Consider the following 22,944-nt stretch of genomic DNA (forward strand, 5'->3'; position numbering starts at 1 on the left):
TCAACAATTCAGAGATATAAAACAAGGCAACGCCATTTTTAAGTCAGTTCCATTTTGACTTCAGTTCTATTCACCATCATCCTAAAGGAAAGCGCAGCCTGGCCAGATGTGTTTTCTTCTTTAAACTAAGAACTGTGAAGCGGGAGATTTTCGTCGTTTAACAACCAGACGGCGTCCTTTCAAAATAAGAGCACCTGCTGACGCCGCCGAACGGTACCGGGGTCGACCCTCCAGACGGGCTTTGAAACGTTGTGATCGCTGCACCGACAGCTCCATCGTACATCCGAGGTCTCCAGACCTGGCATTTCCTGATCTACCTGGGAGACCCCCACTGGGTACGTACACGGCAAAATAGCGGCTCATGTCATCACTTTATAAGCCTCGTGATATCTAGTCATAACAAAGACGACCAGATTCATTGACGTCAGCCTAGAGAATCTGAACCAGACACACACACACACACGCACGCACCAACACAACATCCGAATCCATTCTCATCCATCACAGAGTAGTCCTGGTAGATTGTTTAGAATTTATAATTCAGAAATTAAAGATTCTCAAACGATCCCATCTCTCTCTCTTTTCTTTTTTCAAAGTCAATACAGAGTGTTTAATTAAACTCCCTGATGATAAAAACAGCCTATTCTTCTGTTTATAAAAAGTGAACTACCTACAGTGTAATAAAATACAACTTTAGATAGAGACATCACTTTGATTCCGTTACATCCGCGAGGGACTCGGGAAATAGCGTCCTTGGACAGAAGTTCCCGCAGCTCCAGCTCTAGCGCCTGAGACTGTACTTGCGATGTGAACGTCGTCTCCACGATCCTGTTGAAGGGAGGTGGAGTGGCCTGAAAATGAAGTGTGTGACCGCAATGAATGGTGTCCGAAATCCATTTGCTCATGATACAAAGGCGGCGCCACTCGTGCGCGCGTTCCGACAGTGGACGCGTGTGCGCGGTCACGTGAACAACGTCCGAGGGTTGTGTATGCGCCCTTACCGCCGTCGCCCGTACCAGAGAACTGGGGGCGACCCATGGAGGGCTGCGCTCGAAAGGGCGATTGCGAAACAGCTGGAACAGGCTGGTCCACACCATGGAGCGTGAAGTCCGAGAGTGAAGGACGAGTGGGAGCCGGGCCCGTGCACGGGGGCGACAGAGTGCCAGCGGATGGAGCCGCGCACTGTGCCGCCGCGCGTGGTCGAGACAACGACCTGACATCCCGCCCCACCCAACGGTGTGGGGAGAGCGGGAAGAGTTGGGCCTGGCCGGATGCTGGGGCCGGAGCGCAAATGGAGCGCACCCTTACGGCTGGCCGTGTATTATGACTGCCTGTACCTGCAGGAACATGTGTGCGTGCAGCAATGCTTGGTGTGGGGAACATGTGTGAGAACTCGGCAGAGGATTCTGCGGAAGACTGTAGGATTATGCTCTTTGAGTGACGTTTTTTGGGTTTTATTTCAAAACCAACAACAACATCAGAACAATCAGTAACACACACATTCCCCCCAAAGAGTCACTTCCGTGGCTGCTTTCTGCGAGGCTCCTGCACTTGGGACTGCCAAGACTGTGTCTGCTGGCCCCGCCGGAACCGTTGTAAGCCATCTCGCTGGTCCCGCTGATGTGGAGCCGAAGTAGGAGGCCGGTTCCGTGGAGCGGGCGGTGCAGCTGGACGTCTGAAGCTTCCGCGCCGTTTGTCCCATCCTCTGGCTGAACGGCCGGAGTGCGAGGCTGACCGAGGGTGGACCAGGTCTCGCACCATAGCCGATAGTTCGGCCATCTTCTGAGCCCGCTCAATGACGCCCCTAAGATGGGGACCAAACAGAACATCGGTGGTGATGGGGCCGTCTAGCATCTCCCTTTGCAGATGTTCCGGAATAGAGGGCAGGGCCTTCAGCCAGATCGCTCGCTGGATGAGGGTCTGCCAGGCAGCGATGCGAGCAGAACCGGTGAGCACAGCAGCACACAGATTGAGGATAGCATCAGCAGTCTTAGTAATGACGGCTTTCGACTCCTCGGGAGCTTCCAGCTCCTCCATCATCTTTGAGACGCCGAAGGCAAGAAGGGCGATGTTATTCGCTGCAGCGCCGGTCTGAAAGGCACACTGATGTGCGCGGTCGGTGAGCCGCGTTAGCAGCTGGTCATGTTTTGAAGTGGGAAAAGCTCACGGGCCAGCGAGGTGGTTCTTGGCGCTGAACAGCGAGGCCAAGTCCGGCTCTAGCGGAGGAACGGACGGCCAGCCTTGGTCGGAAAACCCCTCGACCTTGGTGATGGGCGCATACGTGGAGACTGGCGCCTTGAGCTTGGCAGGCTCGGAGAAGGCGGCAGACCAGCAGCTCATAGCAGCGGGGAAGCGCGGCCAGATAGGGTCTGGACAGCGTGTCTGAGTCGCCCCGAAAATTCCCGCCAAATCATCCGCTTCAGGCGGTGCCGGTTCTGGCACAGCTAGCCCCTTGCGGGCTGCTGCCGCAGAAATTATGGTGGGCAGCTCCTGGAGCAGTGCTCTTACTGCTGGCAGGGAGGAACGAGAAGCCACTGGGGCAGGAGGACCCGCTGAGCGAAGCTCGTCGACCTCCGTTATGTCTAGGAAGGATGCCGCCTCATCGTAGTTTTCGCTGTCGGTGACGTCATCCAGCCGGTTGAAGCCAGCCGGCTCCTGACCGGCGTCGAAGAAATACAAAGCCTTGTCCAGCGGGTACGAGTCAGCGACCGGAAATTCTTCGTCGGCGGCGGGAGTGAAGTACTCGACCCGGCGAATCTTCTCCGCCACGGGCAGAGCGGCACAGAACGGGCACGAGGCCTGCGGGGTCAAGGCCAGGCCAGCGTGGTGAGCCCCGAGACAGACCTCACACTTAGCGTGCAGGTCACCGCTGGAAATGGAGCCCGTCTGGCAGGTCGGGCAGGGTCTGGCATCGCTGGACATGGCTGGTAAGTCGTCTTCGGATAATGTTGCTCTTTTTAGGATAATATTTGCTCTTTAATAAAGCTCTCAAGCTTGGCATGAAGAGAAAAAGGAGGTGAGCAGTGTGGTCACTGCGGTTATATACCACGAGGGGGCCCACTATTGGTGGGCGTACATTTTAGCTCTTCATGACTGGCTGATGCGGAGATCATCCTTCCAATAGCAGCTAGCTTAAGGGCTAAGACTAGACGAAATAGAACTACAAAAAATGAAAAAATCAAATCATTTTTTGTGTGTTATGTCCAGATGACCTCTTTTGTGGGTAAGTTGTCACAGCCTTGGAGTGTCACAAATAGGCGTAAAAATATTTTTTTCTCACTTTGTAGTTTTTGTTTGATGTCATATTTTCTAAAATACACACGTTAAAGTCCTTTGAGCACAAAAAATGCACTTACAAAGATGGCCAGTTGAACACTTTATTAAAGCACATGAACAAAAAAAAGTGTGCGTGTGTGCATGTGTGTGTGTGTGTGTGTGTGTGTGTGTGTGAGAGAGAGAGAGAGAGAGAGAGAGAGAGAGAGAGAGAGAGAGAGAGAGAGAGAGAGAGAGAGAGAGAAACACAGAGGGGAGTGAGCTAACAGCTGTGGGTTAAGCGCTCAGCTGATAAGTGCTCCTCGCACACTGCCTGTCCATATTTTCTGCCAAAGCGTGCATGCAAGCCTGCGCTTCGGTATGTAGTTCACCGCGGTGGTGGAGTAGGTGAAGGCGAAGAGGGAGGACAGAACCGCTCTGCTTCTCATCTGCAGCAGCTGTATGTTGCGACGAGCTGAAATTAAAATAAATGAATAAATAAATAAAATATGCAATTAGGTTGGCGAATTATAATAAAACTAAATAAATTACCTTGTCCAAGTTGTCAACAGCCCCTTTGCAGTGGTTGTAATCAAGGATTACAGTCGGCTTCTGCTGCGATCCCTCCTGGATCTCAACCCGATGGTGTTTGGTGCTGAGGAGCAGAACGTCCCGTCTGCGCTTCGGTATGTAGGTCACCGCGGTGGTGGTGGAGATGACGGCGAAGAGGGAGGACAGAACCGCTCTGCTTCTCATCTGGAGCAGCTGTGGTGGCAGCTCTGGCTTGTTGCGCCTAACTGTTCCCACAAGACACATTTTATTTCGGAGCAGCTCTTCTCCAAGGGCTAATGATGTGAAAAAATTGTCCGTGGTCAGAGGCGGATTTAGCAATTTGGGGGCCCAAGGCGAACACAGACATGGGGCCCCTTACATAAAATTTTCAACAATCTTACCTTTAACTGGATTTGCGAAACTCTCCCCTCTTCTGACATGAGTTATTTTCCCTTTTTATTAGTCCTCCTCTTTTTTCCTGTTTTTCCCTCCTTTTGAGTGCTTTCAATATTTGCTCTGCTTTCTTTTTCCTGTCAGTGCTCCTGTGCTGTTGCCTTTGTTTTTTTTTTTCTATTTTCCATTTTGGTCTTTGTTTTCCTCCTTTTAAACATTTTCCATTGTCTTTCCTTTCTGCTTCCTTTTGATGTTTATCGAGAAACGACGTCACTTTCAGAAGTGAAAATAAAAGCTTTTATGAAACATGCAGCTTCTTTCTCTTATTGGAGCCACTAGGATAACTTCATGTCATGCTTAATGTTTTGACTATCGCTTTGAGTTTGTTACGAACGCTCCCACCTCTCTTCTTATTATTATTTGTGGTCTTATGGCACTTGGCAAACAACCATTTGGTGCATTACCGCCACCAACTGGATTGGAGTGGAATGACTACCAATCACTTCCTGTTTGTGCATCGCCGTCTTAATGACCCTCTTATGACCATAATTATAACAGGGCCGCCTGGTATTTTTTTTTTATCTTGTGGCTGTAAAATTGTAATAAAAAGTACAAAGTGTGTGTAACTCTTCTTTTTTCAGAACAACCTCAGCTTTCAGTGTATGGTTTGTATTTAGAATTTATTTCTATTAAAGCCTTTAAAAAATCAGCTTAAAAGTGAGAAAAGCAAAAAACGGAATTGAATTTTTTTACATTTATTACTGAACAGGAACTTCAAAATTACTGGGTGAACAATTTGGAATGAACAATTTAAACTTTGATTTGTAATGCATCTATTCTTAAAAAAGTTTAAACCTTGGTATCTTTTTTAGCAGTTTTTAGGACCATTCATTTTTGTAAACTTTCTGACGTTTTTATTTGATGTGGTAGACCTTGAAGCAGTTTCTCTTCAGCTACAGGCAGAGTCCTGCACACCTCACACTGCCATGGGGTGCAGACGTGCACTGCTATACCAAAAACTTTTTGTTTTAGCAAATGTAATTATTTATTGTAAAAAGATAAATAATGCTGGAATGTGTCACGCAGTCTCCCTCACAACCATCGACCTCCTCAAGGGAGGAACCGCAGAGCCGCTCAGACCATCCGAACTCCATTACTCAACATCCCCAGTGCCAGTCTTCCGGTTCACGTCACCCGCCAAGTCTACTTAAGGAAATGCCGCACAACGCCGAATCACTCAGTCATCGTTCTCACCGAACCGAACTCAGAGTCTAGACCAGATCGTCTCAGATCACTCAGCCTATGCAAACCAGATCAGCCAGATCTAAGAGACCTGACAACTCTTAGAAGTCAGCCCTGTGCTGTGGGAGCCGCTGTGCTCAGCTGTTTCTTCATACCGCTGCGCACCCGGCTCCTAGATTAAACAGCGTGATCACTCCACCCGGCGTCAGTCACTCCGCGCTTGGGTTAAGAAGCCACGCCACATCTCCAACTCTCGCTCAGCTCGAGTCAGCCACTACAGAATGAAGCTGAATCTTACAATTAGCAAATAGTTGAGGGTTGTTCAAATAAAAAAATAAAGAATGAACAAACGTTCATACCCTGGTTCACTGGAGATCTGGCCTTCTTCGTGGTCACTGTCTTCAGATATAAGCCTTCTGGGACACCTAATAGATCGTGTTGATTTTCTTTGAGGCATTTCCATAATTTCATGCTGGTTTTTATGCTAATTAGCTTCCCCGTTCCGTTATCCGCTTTCACCGCGGCGCTGCACTCCGTTTCAATCAGGCTGTACAGCAGGATTTCCCCTCGTAGCGATATTTTCCATAACTCTGATTGCTTCATGCTATAGATCGTTGGAAAGCTGCTTTTATGTACTTTTAGGAACCGTTGGAAGTTTTTGAATCTGATCAGCCATTCAATAGTTATAAAACGGAGCATTTTGGATGACAAACAGCACGTCTCTGAATCTGTGTTGTGATTCGTTGCGCTCAAGACGGAATCCCGGTGACTACCGTAATGTATTGTATATGCACGAAAAGCCCCATTTTTAATCTTTTCAGCACTTTTTGAATTTTAGTGATATCTTGAAAGGTTCAGGAATTATGGTAACGAGAAGTATGTTCAATCCCGTCTGCGGCCACAGGTTGGTAATAAGAATATTGTGGCATTAACAGAGGGGTGCCGGCGGTCAGGTCTAGGAGGCCCCCCAACACAAGGGGGCCCCAGGTGACCGCCTACCTATGCCTAATGGTAAAACCGCCTCTGTCCGTGGTGACAGTGCAGCTGCTCAGTCGCTCGGTGAGCTCCAGCACCACCCGCCTCCCTTGCTCCCTTTGTGCCGGGGCGTCTCGCGTCATCTTGCCCAGGTAGGGAAAAATCCCCCAGACATAAGAGGCCACATCGCACACCACCCACAGCTTGATGCCATATTTTGCCGGCTTTGAGGGCATATACTACTTGGAAGTTGCAGCGACCTATGAATCCGACGAGCTGTTCATCCACACATACATCTTCACCGGGGTTGTAGGCAAGAGGGAGCCAGCCCACCCGGAAGTCCCACACCTCCCAGAGGGGAGCGAGCTTGTACTGCTGCACCAACCGGCGTGCTGCCCTCAAGCGGTCATCAAACTGTTGCCGTCAGCAAATGGAACCTTCGCAGGCTCATTGTGGCTCTGAAAATCGGCCTCTCTGTTTCCTCCCAGAGGCTTTTAGTAAATTCCCCCAGGAACGGAGCACCCCCAGCGGGGACGAGCAGCCCAAGAAATGCGTGGAGTTCCACGTCGTCAACATCTGTCCAGTTGTCATACTGTCTCCTCCCCTCTATATTATTAGTGTGTTTAATTATTATATCAAGGATTGTTCTTGTTAAAAAAATAAATCGAAGCCGTCTAGGAAGCGGGTGATCCCTCGACGAAGGAAGTGTGAGGCCGACAGAGAATCCTGATGTCAGGTGTTGATCTGCATTGAAACTTCTTCTCATGCTTGTGGCAGAAAGAAATTAATCCGGATCCGAGTCTCATATGTACTTTTAGTGAATTGGTGCGCCTGTGTAAACTGACCCCAACTCCATGTAAACAAACTCAGCTCTGCAGGAATTTGTTTTGCAAAACAAATGTATGCCTTTGAAGTTTTTCAGCCTTCATCTTAATTTTCATCCATGCAAATGCTTTGTGCTTGTTGAAATAACAGTTTGCAAAAGTAAAATTGTGAGTAACTGAAATTTTGCAGAAAATCCTTTGGTTTTTATATGTAGCATGCCTTTGATGAATATTCATGATTTCAACAGTGTGCATGAGAACCTCCCCCCCCCCCCCCCCCCCCCCCCCCCCCACACACACACACACTCCCCTTGCCACACCTGCACAACTACTCTAAATAATGATCACAGATCTGTCTTTTGAAGATTTGTAAAGTGCTTTGATCCCTGCATGCAAGCATGCCTGCACAAGCATACAGAGTGACACATGTCAAAATGCCATTTTGAGAATGAGTAGATTTTCTACTTTCAGTAAAGGCTTATTTTTTAAGGCACACTGTAAAAACACAATTACCAAAAATTCAGAACACACACATGCAAACTATTGTATGGAATCTCTAAATAACACACAAACCATTTTTTTGCAAAATATGTGTTATAATGGAGTCAGAAGTAAAGAAATACAGCAGAATCATTTAATTCAAATGCAGTGTCAGTCATTGCCCTGCTATATATGGAGAAAATACGCCATCTATTGGAAAACGGTAAAAACTAACCATCGAATGAATGAATGAATGAATGAATGAATGGTCTGAGAACACAGACAAAATAATATTTTTTAAAAATTATGCTAATATTTATGCTTATCATAAAAATATGATTTACATGGAAGTCAATGGCGCAAAAAAAAGCAGAAAGATGCTTAACGCTACTAAAAAATTATGCGTTATAATAAAGGAAGTTGAAGATTTTTTCTAACTATTTTTAGTAATTCCTTCAAAAATACACATCCTCCCCAAAAATAGATCAATTGCATTAACATAGCCAAAGTTATACACAAAAATACATGAGTCAGCACAAACAAATGCTTTAATGTTGGGTAAGGGTTAAATCATTTTCTTGAACCAGTTTGAGCTAAAATGACCCTTTACTGGGTGAATGACCCACACCGCCTTGTGTGGCCAGAATAGGGCTTGGGATTATGTTGTCATCAGTGACGCAGCTGCCATGTTGGCGACTTTCAAGTCCTTAACTGTTACTCCAGACACCAGCATGCTCACTGTCAGTCTTGCAACTTCATTTATTCTATTATTCATTGGATCGGTTATATTACGCAACCACGGTAAATTGTTGCTGTGTTGTGGGGCGTAACGTGATCCCCAGGGAAAAAGGTGGAAAACAAGCTAACTTTTCACGGAGACCAAGTATCTATAACAGAGTCTCGTCGGCCCGCTTGGATCACAACTGTAAAGCAACCAAACATCACCTTCTGGAGTATTTTCATTTTTTTAAGTTACAGATGGTGTATGTTTTTTACTCATCGTGTCTTTCCTTCAATTGCAACATGCACACACAACACACACACACACTGGTAGGCTAATGACGGCGCACTGACACAACACAATTCCTCCTGCAACACTTCTTCTATAGGATGACAATTTTGATCGTTTTACTAGGAAAACAAGCAAAAGAAACGTTTACGTCTCACCCGCACGTTTACATCCGCTCACACCACAAACATGTAGGCCGAACACGTCTGTTATGCAGAGCTACAGTGGCAACACGTTGTCGTTGGTTCTCTAGTCTTGGGTCTTTCATATGGATCCAAACCCTTAATAATGCTAATACTGGTCCCTGGCTTTCCTCTTTAACATATGCCTGTATATTCCCCACATCCGTTTAGGGATTTTAACATGTTAACGCTTCCTTTCTCCAAAATCTGCTTCTTCTCTGCAGCACACGGTTTGTTTACACTCGTAAGGTCATCAACATGTCTTCCACATCCCAGAATGCAACAAATAATCACGTGTGATCCCGAGCCTTGTAACGAATTTGCAACTTCGGACTGCCAGTCCAGTCTGTTGGACTTAGAAAAAAGTTGAGCTGACATACTTGGTGCAGCAGTCTGCTTCCAGCAAGTTTCCTTCATGTTATAGATCATGACCACAGCTGATTTGTTTGATTTACTTGTGAATCGCTACTGTCGATATTAATGAAGGCTGGGGAGACATTTCAACAGTTAGATTAAGGTGTTAAAAAAACAATCACACAGCGAGGAGCTAAGTTGTGCTTAGGGGTTCTACTAAAGGGACACTAGGAACGCTAAAAGCAAGCCATAACTGCCTAGTCTCCCCTTAAAACATTTAGTTAATTTAGTATTTTCTAAGTTTTTTTAGTTTTGCACAGTCCGTGAAAATGGTTCAGGATAGATTCCTCTGCATGTAGTACTAAAAACACGACAAAGGAATCTTGTTTCCTATGCTGTGATGTTTGAGTTACTGAGCTTTAAATCCAGCGGCGCTACGGTAGCAACAAAGAGAGCTGCAGGCACAATTTAGGAGCAGCACTTCATGATAAAAGGAGACAAAGATTCCTTACTGAGAAAATAAAACAGACATGGTGGCCATGATGAGACTTGTTTTACTGAAGCTACACACACTCTGAACCTTCAGATCAGCAGGTCTTGCATTTGCATGTGGGTGTTTTTATGCTTTAGATGTAGAAAGTTTCTCTTGAATGGTTCCTGCTCTGGTTAGAAGTCAGCTCGTCTCCTTCAGGAAAATTCTCACCGGCTCTCTGAACTGCAGGGAAGATACTGGCCGACCACAACGACCCCACACAGCCCCAGTTCTAATACTAAAAGTAATCCTTTAAAAAAACATTTAAATTAAGAAACAACTAAACACTGTTGCTTTTTGTGAGAGAAGCTTCAGGCAGGGGCGTAACACAACATCCTACACTGTTGGCACTCACTAGCGTCTCCCCCACATTACTCTTTACTATGATCGTTCAGATCTTCACTTAACTGTAAATGCCTCATGAAAAAAGGACAAAATCATCAGTTTGTCTGCAGATGGAAAATAAGCTGTTCACTACAATAATTATAGCATTTTGAGTCAAATATATTATAAGTAATGTTAGGTGAAGTACTAGTTATGCTTGATAATTACTTACTAACTGCAGAGGCTCTTCCAAAATCGCTTCAGTCTATAGACATTAAACACATTTCTGATGTCAACACTCCAGAAATATAAACTCAGTGGTTTCTGAACAAAACATGTTTTAAATGGCTTCAACTTCTTCAATAATAGAACTAGTGAACTCAGCAAGCAAGTTTACGATGTAGAACGCTTCATGAAAAGAATATGTGAACATATGTGTAATCAGCAGTTTGTGCTTTCCCTTCATGCATTAAGGACAGAGCTGCAGCCTGCTGGGGGAGATAAACAAGGCCGGCCGAGTGAGAGAGAGAGAGAGAGAGAGAGAGAGAGTGTGTGTGTGTGTGTGTGTGTGTGTGTGTGTGTGTGTGTGTGTGTGTGTTGGCCAATATGTGTTTCACGCACCCGGCTGGCTCCTCATCAACTTATTTTTCCAAATTTGGTCTCAACTGCACTTTTTTCTGCTCCTAATTATTGGATGAAAGAACAAAGTCAGAGACAAAAATGTGTGTAAGTGCACTGCCTGGACAAAAAAAAGTCTCCACCAAAAAAAAAAACCCAATAAAATTAAACAAAGGTCACTCTAGTAGTTTGTTGCCTTGAACTTTTGATTACGACATATCCGATGTGGCGTTGTTTCGATAAGCTTCTGCAGACGTCACAAGATTTATTTCCATCCAGTGTTGCATTAATGTGTCACTAAAACCTTGTATTGATGATGGTAGAGCTGCACAAAGCCTTCTCCAGCACATCCCAATGATGTGGCTAAGGTCTGGACTCTGTGGTGGCCAATACATATGTAAAAATGATGCGTCATGCTCCCTGAACCACTTTTTCACTACTGGAGCCCATCGAATCCTGGCGTTGTCATTTTGGAATATGCCCGTGCCGTCAGGGAAGATGGAATAACCTGGCCATTCAGTATAATCAGGTAGTCAGCTGACCTCATTCTTGGAGCACATCCTGTTGAAGAACATAGACCTGAACAACTGCAGCAACCCCAGATCATAGCACTGCCCCCACAGGCTTGTACAGTAGGCACTCGGCATGATGCCTCTCTTCTTACCCTGATGCACCATCACTCTGGAACAGGGTCTATCTGGACTCATCAGTCTTTAATTACCTGTTTTCTGTAAAGTGACCTTGGGTGTCCTGAAAGGCGCTTTGAAATAAAATGTATTATTATTATTATTATTTAATAATGCTGTGGCGGAGCACACCTGAGGCCGATCACCAGGAGAAGAGTCTGATTGCCCTGAGACCTGGGACGAGCACTAGGAGTGTGTAGGTCAGACCAGGAGAGCCTAATACAGAGTTGAACCTGCAAGCTGTGTGGTCTGAGTGGTGTGGGTGAACCCAGTGTAGCTGGTGTATTGCTACAAATGCAATCTGCAATCTCCTTAGATGTTTTCTCTGACTGATGCATGCCGATGATCTGACCCTTCTCAAACAGACTAACATCTTTTCCACGACCACCAGATGTGTCTTTCCACATGGTTGTTTAAGAAATGAGAAGAAACTCATTGCACCAGTTGGGGTTAAATAACATGTTGTCAGCTGAAAGATAATCACCCATGCAGTACTTATCCAATAGGAAGCCCCAACCTATTTGCTTAGTTAAATCCAGGTGGCAACTTATTTTGGACAGGCAGTCCATATATATATATATATATATATATATATATATATATATATATATATATATATATATATATATATATATGAAACTGCAAAATATCACACATTTTAAAAGCTCACTGTACCTCCAACTATACTCAAATCCCATTATATGCAATTTAAATAAATATGAAATGAGCTGAAACTGTTACGTGTGGACTAAAACCAAAAAGGGGACCAATCTTTTTTTCACAGCTCTGTTTTTGTTCAGGAACATAGAAAAATGTTCTTTTTACTGAACAGTTTGAAGACTTTTTATCCTGCAGCTTTAGTTTGCCGTCATGCTCCACTGATAAGAGCACCGGTCTTCCTATAGGAGGAACCTGGCCTGATCTAAATTCCTCATGGAATGAAGTAGAAAACTGTCTTGTTATTTAACTCTTCTACAAACTAAATAGATTCTCTTTTTACATTTTCTGTTTCAGATTATCACCTTTCCCGCAGACAGAGCAGCAATAGGGTCTCTCTCCAGTGTGCAGCCTCTCGTGGTACCTCAGGCTGTGGGGGTCCCTCAGAGACTTCCCACAGAAGCTGCAGAGAAATCCCCCTTTGGTGTGGGAGAACATGTGTTGCTGGATATCAAGCTTCTGGGTGAATGCCTGGCTGCACTCGAGGCAGGGAAACGGCCTCTCTCCTCTGTGAAGTCTCAAATGGTACTCTAGGTTCCCTGAGGCGGACAGACAGACCAAGACCAAACATGTTAGGGTGGAGGGGGAGGCGACAAAGAGAGGAGGACTCAAATGATTATGTATCAGTCCAATAATGTGAGAAAATTTGCCTTTAAACAAAAAAAATTATGCTGCCAGTTTGACGGATGGCAGGCTGCAGTAATTGATCACAGCTGGAAGTTTTTTCTCAGATGAATTTTTCTTCTACGGCAAAAATTAACTCATCAATGCAACAGCAACGGGTTTACAGACAGAAACACAAACTTTAACGTGACAGGTTTTTGTTTCAGATGACTATTTATTTATTTTATCATATTAGTTAAGAATTTGATGGATTTAAATGTCCACACTTTTGTCAGTAATAGGATTATTATTACACACATATGCTCAAAATAATCATATTTCAAAAGCCTTTCATTCCTTGAATCAAAGCCTGTCACCCGCTGCCTTTCATGACACGTTTTCCACTCAGGTCATCTTATGGTGAAACGTGATGAAATGAAACCAATTGGGTCAAACTTTGAAAATGATTTTAGCAGTTTCCCAACATCTCATACAATGGGTTTGACACATGACCTGCAAGACATGGTTTACTGTTCAGATTGGATTAAAACGCTAAATGGTTGTTTTTTTTTTACTAGTGAAGATAGCAGTTTAGATCACATGACCTGTCTTAATGTATTAGGTGAATGTGTGTATTTATATATATGAATAAAACTAATTTTTAAATGTATTTTAACACAACTTAATATATATGGAGCTGAGCTATGATGACTTCTCCTCTACCTCCTCCACATAAAGTGACTGTCTTCCTTCAGTTTTGGGTCTTTTTCTTAAAATCAGATGAGTTGCTCCACACACCCGTGAAAATTAATAAAATCTTTATTTTCTGATACAAATGCACTAAGTAACAAGCTTTATGATCAATGAAAATAGTCAAAGTTAAACTTGTGTTTAGCTCTTTTTTTTAAGCGTGTGCTATAGAATCACATCACAAAGAGGAAGAAAAGACAGTAAAACTGAAATCGCAATCTGTCAAAGAAGGGCGCTAAACACACACCACCCCCTTTAGGGGAGGTAACAATAAGAGAGAACAGATGTGAACTAAACACCAGACAGAGCCTCACAGAGGAGAGCAGCTGCCCTAAGCACAGTCTCCTCACTGCCACAAGCTCTTAAAGCTGCGTGCCACAGCAACATTCTGCAGGATGGAAGAATGTCGGACCAGAATGCATTGCTTCAAACCATCATGTATCATGTCAAGTCAGCGCTGCGTGGCGGTACATCAAGTCAACATCATTAAATGTCTGAGTCAGTCACTAAAGCAGGTGTCCTCGGGTAAGGAAACAAGGAACGAACAAAGGAATAAGAAAACAAACAAATGAAACCATTAAGAATTTTAGATCAGTCTCTTTAAACAGTGACATTAGGCTTTAAGTCCAAAAAGTAAAGTACCGTCAGGTATTAGTTACAATCTACACTGAATGTTTTGCATTTTTAACAATAAACAACACATTTTATTTAAATTTAAAAACAAGTGAAAAACAGCAAAAAGGATTCAACTATGTGTTGGAAGTAAGTTCCTTTTAAATGTATGTGGCTCTCAGTGATGCCAGTAACGCGTTACAAAGTAGCACGTTACTCTAATATAGTCATTTCTTGGTAATGACTAATCTACCGCGTTACTATTTCCACATTAGTAAACAAATTAAAGTTACTTGTTCAAGCCATTGTGAGTTATTTTGTCCTTTACTCTGAATTTTTTCTGCTTAAGAAAATCCTGAGCAACGGAAAACTAACACGGCAGGGGCAGAGCCAAGATCAGCCATGCATAATGCATATACCCAATCAACGCGGACTTTCCACGTACATGGGAAGCAGTATACTGCTTTACCAAACAATAGAACGGTCTCGAATGCGACAGTTCACGGGATGTTTTTGTTCTCACCTACCAAGCAGCGCCAGCTAGGGACGTACTACAGTGTGAGCAACAATGGCGGGAGGAGAGAGAGGTGCATTTTCTAGCTGGAAATATATCGTCACTATTTTGAGTTTGGATTAGTTAAATATTAAGGTTCGTTGTACACTTTGCAGGGTTTCCCCCAGAAAATGAGTTAAGCCTGGCGGGTTCGGCCGTCGGGGGGGGGGGGGGGATGCGCGCTGTGTCCTGCAGCGCTCCTTTATGAGAGCGGGGATGGGGGGGTTACACACATTCCGCTGCTGTTTCTCACCAGTATCAGCTGATGGAGGGCTCTAGTTTCGCTGCGCCGTTCGTGTCAGCGGACACAATAGGGTCTGGGAGGGGGGCGGGGCATGACGCTTAGCCTGGCGGGTGGACAAGCAAAGCCTGGCGGCCTGCCAGGCTTATAAAGCACTGGGGGAAACCCTGCTCTGTGCTGGCTCTGTGTATTTATTTTTTTATGAATACTATTTATTTTAAGTGAGGTCAAGAAAGACTATTTTTTAATCTTATTTTTATACAAACATGCATTATGTCAGGCATCAGGTTTTAAGTTCAACTTAAAATGTAAGAAGATACTTTGTTGACATTACTGTTAAAAAACACTTGCAATAAAGTGAGTGTTGGCAAAACCCTTTGTAGTTTTTATGTTGAGGCAGTGGAGAGTGTTTTTGGTAAATGCTAAACGTAACAAATAAAGTAACTCGTAATCTAACTTAGTTACTTTTTAAATGAATGAATCAGTAAAGTAACTAAGTCACTTTTGGAAGGAGTAATCAGTAGTCAGTAATCAGATTGCGATTTCAAGGTAACTGTGGCAACACTGGTGGCTCTTTATAAGGGATGTTGCGTTTGCAACACCAAAGTAAAGATAAGCTAAAACGATCCCTGACTAATCTATCTCTGAGCAAATGCGACATCAGTCACCTGAAGTAAACCACCGCAGGACAGCAAGCAAGTTTATTTCACCTGAGTTCATAGAATCATAGTGTTCTTCCCTGGGTTGCCATGGCAACACCATCCCCTGGTGACCTGACTCAAATCTGCCAGTGGTACAGGCATGTTTTGTTAATCTTGTTTATGAGTGAGATAATAACAAACCTTGTAATAATAACATGAAAAGTAGAGTCAGGAGGTCAGCAAACGTCTGCACCAAAATAGAAAATATCTTCAGTGTTGTTTTATTTTGAAAAGCTTTAAGATTTTTTGCTCAAATCTCTTTAATGTGTCGCCAAAGTTGCTGCATCCCAACAAACATTCGGACGTTTAATCAATGGTGAAACAATGTCGGTCCCATCATAGTTGAAAAATAGTTCCAAAATGAAAGTTGAACCGACGTCTTTTCTGGACGTGAATTACACGTAACAATTAAACATGTAACTACAAATTTGAGTGGATTTTTAGGAAATGTTATGTTAACTTTTATTTTTTATTTGGACCGTCCTCATTTTTGACCATGGACACCACGTCTCCGCCGGACCAATGTTTTGTAGGGTCCTACCGCGACTATTTTTGGCCGTGGACACGGCGTTGCCATTGGACCAATATTTGCTGGAATGCTATGTTGAACTATACTTAAGTAATTGTCAAAATAATAATTATACAAATAACTGTAGGCACATACAAATGTATCTGAATGGATTTCTGAGACATGCTCTGTTAATTAATTAATTTTTTTTACAAATTCGGGCCATCCTACCGCGACCATTTTTGGACGTGGACACCACGTCGGCGTCAGACCAATGTTTGTTGGGATGTTCCTATAGAGAGGAAAACTGACTATCTACTTGATGACAGGAAGATAATATGAAAGGAGAGGCATTTATAAGGGGAGCAACCGTCTAGACCATCATCCTTTTAATCAAAGGGGAGATGCATCCAAATTATTCATTAAGTTGTTTTCCTCCTAATAAAGTATCATAGCAGCAAATCACATCAGAAATAGAAAAAAGTGTCTTTTGAGGTTGCAGAGATCAGTCAAGGTTATCAGCTCTTTAGTTATATACACACAATAACAATCTCACAGCTGCTTTGGCTCATAAAACTAATTAAAGTCATGAATGTCACAAAAACACGTAGACGCTCCTGAAGCAGATATGTTTACTTATATAAGAAAACATTGGTAAATTTCTAGCTGACTGTGACTTTTACACAAGTAATCTTATTCTGAGTTCATGGCAATAATATACATGATAATATTGACATTTTACTGAGTCTAACATTTTATGAATGCTTTTGAAGCTACCAACTGTCCTCTAGCATTATTTTCCATTTTTAAATAAAAGAAATATTAACTAAAAGTACTTTTGGCTGTCAGTGATGAATCATCCAACATCAAATTACCATAATTTTCTAATAGTGTGTGTGTGTGTGTGTGTGTGTGTGTGTGTGTGTGTGTGCGTGTGTGTGTGTGTGTGCGTGTGTGTGTGTATGCGTGCATAAATTCTCATAATTTAATTTAACAAACACTGAGTCATGATAAGATGTGCATCAACGATTGCTCAATGTTTGGAGTCAACCAAATTCAAGATGGCAGCCAAAGCAAGTCAATTATAGGGAGCCTAAGTCTCCCCTCCCTTTCCAGTCGGCACATGGGTCCCTAGAAAAACAAAAAAAAAAAAATGAACGCAAGTCAATGGGGTTAAAAAGCTATTTTCTAATCCGCTTTGCCTTACTTTGTTTAAACAAGGCGTTGCACATGAAAAGAAGCTATCCCATTGTAATGTGCATTTAGCAGAGGTGGAAAGTAATGAATTACATTTACTCATGTTACTGTAATTGAGTAGCTTTTTTTGTATATTTATACTTTTGAAGTCGTTTTTAAAATCTGTACTTCATCACGTTACATTTTACTTTTACTTGAGTAAGTTTTAAAAAAAGAATTGTAATTCGCTACATTTTAAATCATATCCGTTACTGAGTAAAAATAAATTATAGGCTTAATAAATTAAAAACATTGCGTGTAGCAGGAACAGAAAGAGACACCAGCATGAGCGCTGTGTCTAAACCGTGGGGGGCATGGGTGTACACTTTTGCTCAAAGACATCATAGTCCCTGTGATTCACTCGCTGTTTACCTCCTCTCTCCCTCCTCTCCTGTGGGTTGGAACCCGCACCTTTGCGCACCGGTGTGACGTCATCAGAATTCTGCTCGGCTCTGTAGCCGGACTCGGTTCCATGTTTGAAATGTGTTTCCCCAACCGCTCTGCACGGAAGTGGCAAAATAACGTTTAGCGCTCCTAACAAGTGGATTCTCAGCACTTTGCTCATAAAACAGAAGACCAGCAGGCATATGTGAGTTAAAACATCCTGATACTGTTCAGGTGTAAACATTGTGCTCCATCCCTGTGTTTGAACTCAGAAGTTGCTCCTTGATGCCACAGATTTATGATGATTTAGCTTGTTTCTTTATTTTACTCCAGAATAAGAGATTAAATTATTACAAAAGTAGTTCAATGTAGTTTAATTAGTCATTCAGAAGATTTTAACATGCTGCAGTGTGTACGTGTGTGTGTGTGTGTGTGTGTGTGAGTGTGTGTGTGTGTGTGTGTGTGTGTGTGTGTGTGTGTGTGTGTGTGTGTGTGTGTGTGTGTGTGTGTGTGTGTGTTACACATATAGGACTGCATGAGGCAGCATGGTTTCATGAAATCCATGCATCTTATATCTTGGCTGAAGTAATGGCTCAGGAAAATAACTTCTATTTCATAAATAATGACATCTCTGCAGTGTTCATGATAATATTCTATGTTTTACCTCCCAGACCAAAGATAGGTACAATATATCATGATACAAGCCTTTTAAAACATGTTAAAGTGTTACAAGAGGAGATAAATGCATGAATTAAGTTCATGTTTGGAGACCAACCTTCACAGTTTGGAGGCTCATGCTGGTGAGGAGACACCATTAGTTCTAGTAACACCTGGGCTCCCAAGGTGTATTCTGACAGGATGGACGTTACGGGACCCTTAAGGATTCCAGTTGGATGATTGGAGGATTATTTAGGAGGATTGGAATGAACAAACTGATTTCAGTGGTGAAGGTTTAACTGAGTGAGTGAACCCACTACCAAGGATGAACTCTGCTAACTTTAAAAATCAGCTGCTCTAAATAAGCATGAAGGTCAGAGAGGAGCTCTACATGGACATGGATAAAGGAACTGTAATGTAGAGGTAAAGTAGGGCAGGGCCAACGTTAACAGCTGTCATACGGTCCATCTGAAATGTTTGGCTTTCACTTAGCTTGTTATGTGACAGGTTAGAGCACAGTCTCATGTTAGAGTTTTTCATGAAATCATTGAGATACCTCACATACTGATGGCATCTAAAAATTAACTTTTTTTTCAAAATAAAGAATAATTTTAATCACAATTGAAACGTACAATCCTAGAAAAATCTCATCCAATCAATGTGCACGTCCTGTTCTCACGGATTAGATAGAAATCCTTCCATCAAACTCTCTGTGTGTGTGTGTGTGTGTGTGTGTGTGTGTGTGTGTGTGTGTGTGTGTGTGTGTGTGTGTGTGTGTGTGTGTGTGTGCGCGCGCACACATGAGCGTGTTGTGAACTGGTGTTGTGGTTTTGCACTGATGATGACAAAAATGTATTTAAGTAACTTACTTTGAGTACATTTTATATACGATACTTTTTACTTTTACTTGAGTAAAAATTTAGGCAAGTACTTTTACTTGTACGTGAGTAAAAAATGATCAAAGTATTGGTACTCGTACTTAAGTAGGAAATTTTAGTACTCTTTCCACCTCTGGTATTTAGTCCAACAATATTTATGGACTCCTGGGAGTGAGTAGGATCTGTTTAACGTGAGGAAATATGGGTTTTCTGTGCCAAAGGTTTCATTTGACTCGGCTGGGTCAAAGCTGGGTCACGCAGAACTTTAACCCACTTTTGCCGACATAAAGTCTGCAAGAGTCTGCTGCAAACCATAACATCTGAACACCTGCAGTGCCAGAAGATGCGTTCTCATGGAAGATAGTCATAACATAACAAAGTCTTAAACTTCCTCTGTTTATTAATGCTAAATAATCATTTTACCATTGTACTCATTATAAATGTATTTTAATCAAATGAATGATTATTATGCTTTGGGTAATCATAATAACTAATGAATCAATGCTTAATTAAGTAATGTTTTGAGGATGTTTGGAAACGACCTTCACACACACAAACACTCACTCAAACACTCACACACACAAAAACTTTCACAGTAAACTCCAAAACACATTTGCTCTGACGCACAAGTTTTGCTTTGAGAAGAGAAAGGCTTTTGGTAAGTTTTCAGTTCATGATTCAGTTCGGGGTTTGACAACGAAAGAGAGAGGACGTATGAACAACCGCTAACGGAGGAACGGAGCCCCCCCCCCCCCCACGCTGTTCCTGCCAAGCCAGACAGGAATAGCTGAATTGCAACCGCTAATGCAGACTCGTCCAGAGTCTTTGATTTTCGGAGTAATTTAAACTTAAGAAAGCGCATCTGCAAACGCTTCATCATCACGTGTACCGAGGGCATCTCTGGACCGGATCGGTGCACACCTTCGTCTCCTCTGCCAGCCAAGGTGTGTCCTGGATGAAACATCCTCCTGGGACGTTCCGGATCTGAAAGAGGGTCCTCGTACGGTGAGGCAGAACACAATAGATAGCGTTTGATGCATCTTTTCCAACAAAACCTTTATTCAACCCATCACTTTTCACTCAGACACCTGTTTCTTCCTGAAGCAAAATCAGACGCACACATGCCTTCATCTCACCTCATTATTAAATTTCACACATTCAACACAAGGTCTATTTGAGCAAGTTTAAAATATCAACTGTTTAAGATTGTTCAACAAAGTTGCCAATGTTGATTGTTGTTTCCTATGCTTGTCATTTAAAAATCATTAGTTTAATTTGAAGAATTAAAACTTTTAATTTTCAAACTTGTCTCTTCATTGAACTGAAACACAGACCCACGGATATTATCGACAGTTTATCGATGAAAACAACCTTTGAGTCTTCTTAAAACTATAAAATTTGGTTATTAATTTATTAAAATTTATATCTCAAAGTAATATGTAGAATGGTTCCTCTTTCATAAAAGAGCATAAACTATTACACTACATCTGCATCCAAGTCACAGCCATCTACTTCTGGTCCATGGGTCCCCTACAGTCAAAACAATGATTTAGAGTCTATGGAGCAATAAAACTTGTTTTCTGATCCAGTTTGATATGTGCCATGGATTTCAAATTTAAAGGGGCATTATGGAAGTTTGACAGCCAAAACATGTATAGAAATAATACATTTCTTCTTCATACATTCTCCAGCAATGCCCTGGTCCTGTAGAATGAGCCCTGGCATTTTTACTGTGATTGCCTGTTTTTCTGCAAAATCACAGAAAAAGAGAGATGCTCGGGTCGAGCAGGCTGCTTCATGCGCGTTCACGCTCAGGCATCGCCCGTAGCATTTGCTATCAGTAGCTTTAGCAGCAGAGAGAGAGGCAGTGCCAACTCAGTGACTTTGTCGCTGTTCCTAACACCTAGTGACAAAGCTAGCTACATTTCTGAGGACCCTTAGCTACTTTCTGTAGAACTTTCGTCTAGATATTTCCTGCAAATTAGCAACAAAATAGCCACTTTCGCTCCGAACCGTTCTTTGAAAGTTGTTTCAGCTGTCATCAAGGATATAAAAGTTACTGATACAAAGACGTCACTGGCGCTTTAGCTCACCTAGTAAAATGTCGGACTCTCGTGCAGAAGACCTGGGTTCAATTCTAGATGTGAACACAGTTTATTTAGAGTTTCTTATTTACATTAATGGTATATTTTTTTACAGTAAGATGCCCACATTTTTATTTGAGACTCGCCGAATGGCATTGAATTCACAGATAAAAAAGATGTGGGTTCAACTTTCATTTTGGAACAATTTTTCAAGCAACGGAAGGGAATCATCTGAGCATGCAGGACTGACCCATCTTAAACCTTTGTCGGCTGTGCTGAAGAGAAAGGTACATAACCAGATTATTTAATTAATTAGCTGCGCGTTCTCCTGTCCTCTGTCCTCCGGGACACACACACACACACACACACACACACACACACACACACACACACACACACGGGACTGTCTCAGCTGTTATTTTTGTTAAGGAGTGTGCACGTACAGCATGCACGCCTCGTGCATGAACCCACTATTGAAGCTGCCATTACGCTTTTGGCCTGAGGGGGCAATCGCGAGCATAAAAATTCAAAACTCCGTAAAGTCCCTTTAATGTCAGTGAATTTTAAAGACACATTTTTATTCATTTAAATGGAAGTATAACAGATATGATTCAGGGCGTAAGGCACAGCAGGTCAGAAAATTTGTTTCAGAGCCCCATTCATTCACTTCCACTCATTTTTGTTCAGGGCACCCATGAGCTGACCTCAAGGGGAGGAGACTGGCTCCATATGGAATGAAGAGAATGAGCTTCAGCTGGACAGCTGCGTTTATAATGAGACGACATCTTTGTCAGGAGGGATACAACCCATCCTCTTCAACAGTAATGCATGTGACATTGGTCTATGAACAGTCAGATGTGGAAACATCCATGTTTACCATTTGAGAATACCCTTAATTTTTTTTGTGCCTCTGGACATAATGACAATAAAGACTATTACCGTAATTTCCGGACTATAGAGCACACCTCAATATAAGCCGCACCGGGCTAAAAGCCGCAGATATCTACTGAATTGAAAACATAGTTTAACTGAACATAACTGAACAAACAAAGCAGAAAAGTTATTGATTCGTTTATTCATCGTCCTCCTGCGCACTGAAACCATTGAAGTCATCTTCTTCAGTGTCGGACTTGAACAGCCTCAGAAGAGCTTAGTCACATACCTTTTCTGTGGCGATGTTAGTGTCGCTCTCCGTGTTGCTGTCATCATCCCGGGGTGAAGCTGGGAAAACACGCAGCGCCGTTTTACTGTGAAAAAATCATCCTGGGTGCTTTCCGTAGCACTCCTTTAACCATTCTTTCATTAGACTTTCTAGCATACATCCTTTCTGGTTGACTAAAGCCGCACCTCATTATAAGCCGCATGGTTCAAAGCGTGGGAAAAAGTAGCGGCTTATAGTCCGGAAAATACGATATATTCTATTTAAAGAGCCTTGATGCTATTATGTGAACTGCATTTAGATTTAGTCCTATTGTTGAGGATGAATTAAAAAAAAACAATCACATAGGTTTGGATAACAATTAAAACTCTTACAAAATCTGAACCATTAATTTAACCTAGCTCATTTTTACATATTTTAACATTTGTTATTTATTTT

At 42.7% G+C, this 22,944-nt stretch overlaps 1 pseudogene; it reads right to left on the reverse strand.

Annotated features, from left to right (window-relative positions):
• Positions 1-22,944, reverse strand: part of LOC129155129 (zinc finger protein 408-like) — a 43,328-nt pseudogene that overhangs the window by 16,494 nt on the left and 3,890 nt on the right.

The sequence above is a fragment of the Nothobranchius furzeri genome, chromosome 9 (assembly GCF_043380555.1).
Source record: "Nothobranchius furzeri strain GRZ-AD chromosome 9, NfurGRZ-RIMD1, whole genome shotgun sequence".
Classification (NCBI taxonomy): Eukaryota; Metazoa; Chordata; class Actinopteri; order Cyprinodontiformes; family Nothobranchiidae; genus Nothobranchius; species Nothobranchius furzeri.